This window comes from Pan troglodytes, chromosome 8 (assembly GCF_028858775.2).
Source record: "Pan troglodytes isolate AG18354 chromosome 8, NHGRI_mPanTro3-v2.0_pri, whole genome shotgun sequence".
Taxonomy (NCBI): Eukaryota; Metazoa; Chordata; class Mammalia; order Primates; family Hominidae; genus Pan; species Pan troglodytes.
Window position 1 is genome coordinate 116,590,787 of NC_072406.2, and position 6,861 is coordinate 116,597,647.

General features: G+C 42.6%; 1 long non-coding RNA gene across 1 annotated transcript; it reads right to left on the reverse strand.

Annotated features, from left to right (window-relative positions):
- Positions 1–310: 310 nt before the first annotated feature.
- On the reverse strand, positions 311–5,534 carry LOC104008295 (uncharacterized). Its single transcript, XR_682826.2, has 3 exons — positions 5,392–5,534; positions 2,271–2,426; positions 311–1,025 (listed from the first exon to the last, which is right to left on the reverse strand). It is a non-coding gene; the product is annotated as an uncharacterized LOC104008295 (long non-coding RNA).
- Between the last annotated feature and the right edge of the window lie 1,327 nt (positions 5,535–6,861).

The window sequence follows — 6,861 nt, forward strand, 5'->3', positions numbered from 1 at the left end:
TTTTAAGATGAGGAAATGAGGGTTCAGAGATGTTAAATAATCTCTCTGAACCCCAGTTCAGAGATGTTAAATAATGATGTTGGCTTATTACCTAAATAACTTATAACGATCTAACTTGTATTCATACAGGCAACCTTGCATGGGGGATAAGCTTGATTGAAATGCTTTAAAAAAGAAAACCTTCAGGTAAATGCAAATACACGCTCTCATCAAGACACTTAACCATTTCTGCAGGCCAGTGTATAGGAAAATAAAAATTGAAAGAGATCCCAAACATTTGCCATTGTTGTAGAAACCACCACACCTCTAGTTTGGAGAAAATATTTTATTTTTACTTTTAGAGACTGAGTCTTGCTGTGTTGCCCAGGCTAGCGTCAAACTCCAGGGCTCAAGCAATTCTCCTACCTTGGCCTCCTGAGTAGCTGGGACTACAGGCGTGTGCCACCATGCCCGGTCAGAGACGAAAAGATTTTAGAGAAGTGGATTTCAACCTGTGATTGGAATTCTGTGATTTGGATCTGGCTTGGAGATGTGTTTCACTGGGCCTACATGGTGTTTAAAATTATTTTCTGATTTGGTTGTCAACTTTTAAAAACTGAGACATTTCACAAAGCAGTTCAGGTTGAATGCTTCTCTTGGAGATTTGAAAGCTCTGGCAGTGTGGGATCTTCATTTATCTCTGACGACGCTCACATGGTGCCAAATCACAGCTTCTTCCTATGAATGAGCCACTCTCTGGTTCTCTTCAATCCCTTATAACCTACCTGGGATGATTTTTGGTTTTCATAGTTGTCTGAGCTCAACACTCCTGCTGAGAGGAATGAGATCACCGTCCTTTCTTGGTTGAGGGGTCACCAACTCAGAAGCAAGAGTTGACATATTCTTAGAGCTCCTGAAAGTGAAACCAGCATCAAAGACTCAAGTTGTAGGAGACAGTCTCCAGCAATGTAAGGCAGAATGTTCTATAGATTTTCGCCGTCAGGCAACCCAACAGGCTGCCTCAAATATGGTAACCTTCTTGTCACCTGGAGTGTTTAAGCAGAGAAGACGTCATGAATCAGGGCTATCAAAGACAGTATTTGTGTATCACAGAAGCTTGGAGCAAAGACATTGGAAGAAGTGCTTCCAACTCAAATATTATGCAACCCCACTTTCCTGAAGAATTAATAAACTTAATGGAATGGTAATTCTACCCGTAAAGAGGTAATTATACCTAATAACTGATTATATCGAGACAACTGCATTAAAGCACTCAATTTAAAAAAATATGCAAAGACTACAGTGAACTGACTGAAGATGTAAAGCTGCAGGCAATGGTGAGAAATGACCAGAGATGTGGGGAGAAAATTGGTCACAGGAGAAGGTAATGGGAAGACAAGCAGCTCGTGTTTTGTTTCAGATGGAGAGGGTGAAGAGGGGGTGAGGGAATGATGCAGTTAAAGGGGCAGCATGCTCATCATTAGGCAAACTGCATGCCTGGATTTTATCTTGTGGTCGAATGGCCTTGATTTTCTTGAAATAAAAGGAAAGCCAAGTATAGTATAAACAGTGCACAACCTCACCTAAACACAGCCTAGTGAAGATGGTGTTTTAATCTTTTTGTTCTGGGGTGTTATGTAAACTGGTGATAGTATGGTTTTTAGTTTAGGTGGTTAAATACTTGAGCACTCTTTAGTTTGTTACTGGAGAGATTGTTCTAGCTTTGCCCTGAGTTGCAAAGTTTGGGCAGTCTTACTGTTGCGACCCATATTTATGTTTTTACGGAAAGTTAAGTGATTTGGTATAAGGGTGTTTATGTTTACAGATGTGAAAATTTGCCCGAGGAAGCATTTTGTCTCTGCCTTTGTTTTTATCTATGAAGAGGATTTTGGAGATTATTCTGAAATTAGTTTGAGATGTTGTGTGACCAAATTAAGACAAGTAGAACACACCTATCCATCAGGTGGCTTATTACCCTAACAGCAATAGAGATGTTAACCTCCTTGGTGTCAGTGATGGTTGAGAAAGGAATGCTTGTAGCAGCTAATTATATCTCCCTGTATTAATTAACATATTAAGTGACAGTTTTGTTCACATCTTGTTTTCGTTAAGGAAAAAAGAAACGAACAGTTTTGTGCAGTTCTCTGAAGATTTGGAATAGGAATCTTGGCTCTTGTCTTTAACAGATTTCAGGTCAAAATAAGAAAAGGAGAGAACGATTCCACTTGTGCTAGGTGGCTTAATAGAAAAAAAATTAATGACTTTCATATTATTTTGGTTCAGACGCCTACCTGAGATATGATTTGAAATGAGTTTCCTATTCTCGACTCCCCTTGTTGAAGACCTGGAGATTTATCAATATCTCACAACAACAAAGAACATTGCTCAGTGCAATTTGACTCAGGTGCTGCTTTCTTCGCTAAAGAACCATCACGTCTTCTTAACTTCTACAGATTTAAGCAGGATTTATACTTTAGAAACCCAAGTGTGTATCCAAATCCTCTTGTTATTGTAAAGAACAACAACAAAAAGCCATACTCTCAATAAGCCAGTCTTGTTTTCTATAAACCTCTGAAGAAAGATTTGTACATTCCCCAGCCTGAGCATTAGAAGAAATAAACCCAGTTTGGCCGGCACCCCTCCTAGAAAGCGTTGTCTGAGAACAGACCCTGGGGCCCTGTAACTTTCCAAGCACTAATATGAAGGACTTGGCAAAGTGGCTACAGGGAGTTTGTCACTACTTCTTCTTCTTTAAAGTAGGCAGCAACTTACGTTTATGTTTGTCTTTCTGGAACATTGTTGTGTCACGCTGTTATCTAGTCAGAGACATTTTTACTATTTCATATGGGATTTATAACCACAGGGCTTATTTCCCTGCAGATGTTTAGCATTATGTTTAGAATTATGCCCACCTGACACTTCAGGAAATTTCTTCCAGCGAGGTTGTATTTAAGCCAGAAAGGGCCAAGCTGGTTCAGAGCCCACTATTCAGCTGGTACTTTCTATGTAGTGTAAGACGGACTCTTTGAGTTAAATTGATTTAGCTCTTGCAGAGTTAACTGTACCTTCTGTTTTTTTATTTGATATATATTTTTTTCACTTGGCATCCCTTTCCATTGGCCCCATATTAATATGTGGAAGATGCAGAAAATGTGGCCTGCAAACACTGCATGAGTTAATCACATCTGAGATGTCTACAGATGGGCATACTATATGCAGGTATAGTTGGGGTGTTGCTGAGAAGGGTATGTAGGCATGTGGGAAGGATGGGACAGAATCAGACTTGGGTTAAATTCTGGTTCTTCCAATCACTAGTATTATTCATTAACTTCCCATCTTGAAAAATTCTTAGGGTTGTTGTAAGAGACCACTTAAAATAATAGGGATACATCATAGAAGATGAATGGTAAATGTTAGTTTAGTTGTGAATAATAGCTATTTTTCTTGGGAAAAATACCAGGTTTAGGGTCCATGTGAATATTATAAATGTAGCTTGGTGTTTAATCACTTAGTTTCACATCTAAGATGCATCAACGGGCCTGAATAATTTTATTCCTTATTTGGCCAGTAATCCTATCTCTTCCAAGATGAGCCTAGATATAAAAATTTAAAAATACTTTTGACTGAATACATGCGTATCTCCATACCTGTGTGACAAAGGAGTCCATAAAAAGTACTGTATTATGCCAAGGCACTTTGATCCTATTCAAATATTAAGATCTAAGTTTCAGCTATTTCAAAGGTCTGATAATTTCCACCTTTATTCCCAACACAGAAATGACTCTTTATGGAACTCCTGACCCTAGGTGGAACATTTCTGCTGCTTCTCCCAGGAACCGTGCATCCCTTTCATACTCAGTGTGAACTGTCACTGATTATTTCAAGAGCCCACCCCTTCATGTAGATGATAGAAAATGCACTGGCTTTTACTCAGCTGCTAATGAGTAATTGCTCTGTGGTCAGCCACAAATGTGGCCAGCCACAGCAGGGCTATTGTGAGAAGGCACACACTTTTATCCTTCAGGACCTCATGATGCTGCCATCAGATTGGGCCAAGAAGAGGCTGGCTGTTGAGCTGGCACTTTGCGAGCAGGAGATATATATATCCAAGACTTGATACTCAGCATGGTTGAGTATCATTATTAAAAGATATGGCCACTGAGTGTTCTGGATGGTCGGCCCATCTCTCTTTAGTAGCAAAGTTGGCTTTGGAAACCAATTTAGGTCCTCAAAGGGCTGCTTGGTGCATATAGAATCAAAGTAATCAGATCAATAAGTTTTGAGCATTATTTTTTCCTTTTAAAAATTATACAAGCAGGCCGGGCGCGGTGGCTCATGTCTGTAATCCCAGCACTTTGGGAGACTGAGGCGGGCAGATCACGAGGTCAGGAGATCAAGACCATCCTGGCTAACACAGTGAAACCCCGTTTCTACTAAAAATACAAAAAATTAGCCGGGCGTGATGGTGGGCGCCTGCAGTCCCAGCTACTCGGGAAGCTGAGGCAGGAGAATGGCGTGATCCTGGGAGGCGGAGCTTGCAGTGAGCCGAGATCATGCCACTGCACTCCAGCCTGGGTGACAGAGTGAGACTCCGTCTCAAAAAAAAAAAAAAATTATACAAGCAATAAATTTTCATTGCAGAAAGATTAGAAAACGTGATACACAGTAAGGGTAAAAAGAAGTCACACCTAGCATTTAGGCATAAGCATTGTTAATATTTTGGCACATCCTTCCCTACTTTTCCATGCATCCTTATTGAGACTTGCATATTCTAGGGCTTGAGAATAATTCATTATTTTAGGAACTTAGGGCCTTGCAAAAGCAATTGTTATTCAGATTTTATTTTGAGCAGGAGAAAGCAGAAAACCCTGTTCCTGTAAAACCAGGAGTGGGTGGGCAGGGGTGGGCATGTGACCCAGTCTCAGCAAATCAGATAATTACAACCCCTTGGATACAATGATTGGTCTGGAGTAGGCATGTGAACCACACAGGGCTAGCAAGTTTTTTCCTGGAATTGATGAACAGTAGGAGAAAAAGTCCCTCCTTATGCTGAGATAGCTTAATGGGGAAGACAGGCAAGAAGCCTGATGTCTGCTTGACTGCCACGTGGCAGAGAGCGTGCCTGAGAGAAAGGCCCAGCAGGGCAGAGATAGACGGGAAGGGGAGGGGGAGGAGAGAGAGAGAGAGAGAGAGAACAGTTGGCATGGTTTGAGCCCTTGGATCCATCCATCCTTAAGATTCCCAGTTATGTTAGCCAACTAAACTTCACTTTTGCTTAATCTAGTTTAAGTTGGTTTATGCCAAATATAACCAAGAGTCCTGGCTCAACCACTTCCCTAGCTCCTTGGGAATAGGGGCCTGTCTAGCCTGGTCTCTGAGCACACTGCCTGCCCCATGGCCTGCGTGACTCACCGAGTTATCTTCTTCTTGGTGCTCAGGACGTGCTTTTCTCCCTTTCATTCTGCCTTAACAATTTCAGCTTCCAGCTCTGCATTGGTGACAATGGGCTAGTCTCTTCTTGGGAAAAGAAGAGCCCAAAACACCATTTGGCAACCAGCTTAAGGGTGGGACCTGTGACTTCCCTCACAGCTGATGGGGTCAGATGGGTGGGCAGGCCCAGTTTTGATTAATATGCCTATAAAGTGGAATTCTGGGACTGACCTCCACTCAACTCAAGCAACACAAAGATAATTGACCTTTGGAAACTGCCTCTGGCAGTCTTTTTATTATTTTTATAGGAAGTCCTGCAAACCAATTACATCTCACAATGGGCCTTTTATGGTGCTATTAGTTTAATGCAGCTTTCCGAGAAATTAGCCCTCAGGGAGTCTGAAATTCTAGAGGAAAAAAAAGCCCTCCATGGACTTATTTGACTTTTGGATTAGCAGGAAAGATGGATTGGTAGTGCAGTATTCCCTATAGTAACTTTTGGCATTTTGAGCCATCTAACCAAGGTACCAAATTCCCATTTTGGGACCCTGGTGTCTGCCCCAAGCAAAAGGAAAAAATAAATTTGAAAAAGAAGAAGCTGTCTCTTTAAAGAATTCAGTCTACAAATCAAAGAGGGTTTATTCCCCTCTTAGTCTGAGGTTAAAGAAGAATGGGAGTGAGAAGATTGAAATAGCACTTCTGTTTGAAGGTCTGGGTTTTTCTGAATGTGAAATTACAGGTGTCTGTCTCAGATCCTCATGTTGGCTTTGGTACCTCTCACCCAGCCACAGTTATTTGCAGAGTGATGGCTCTGGGGCCTTTGTCACAGGGTCAGCCTGTGGGTCTGGGCTGGAGAGAGAGGAGATATCACCTTAGAAATGTCACGCTGCCCTCACCTAGGGAGCAAGTGCATGGGGTTTCAGGCAGGGCAGAATGGGGGAAGAGAGAGAAGCTAGAAGGTGACAGGAGGACTAAGGACCCTGCCATTTCCTGGAGTCTGACGCCCAGGTTGGTTGTCCAGCTCATCCCTAGGACAGGGAAGGGAACACAGAGCAGGTCCGTGAGGGGCACGGACATGGTATGCCCATGGGAGCTACTTCCTCCTTAGCCCAGCCCTGACCCTGGAAACCCCAGCCCCACCTCCTCTGTGTCATGTGGTCATCAGCCAGGTACACTGGTGAGCTCACAGTCCTTCTGTCCCCTTTGTCACCTTGAGGATTTTAACCGTTTTCTTACACTCTTTCCCTCCCAGTTTCTGTTTGCTCTGTTCTGACCTCAGCAGTTCCTGGGCTCAGCCAACGAGGGGTTTTTCTGCAAGCACCCAAGACTGCCTGCCTGTGGGCTTCCTCTGGCTGCAGGGGGACCCAGTTTCGCCTGAGCAGGTGGGGCAGGCTGAAATGCCTGGAGTTATCACATGTGGAACATCCCTCAGCTATTAATGGGAAGGAGGTA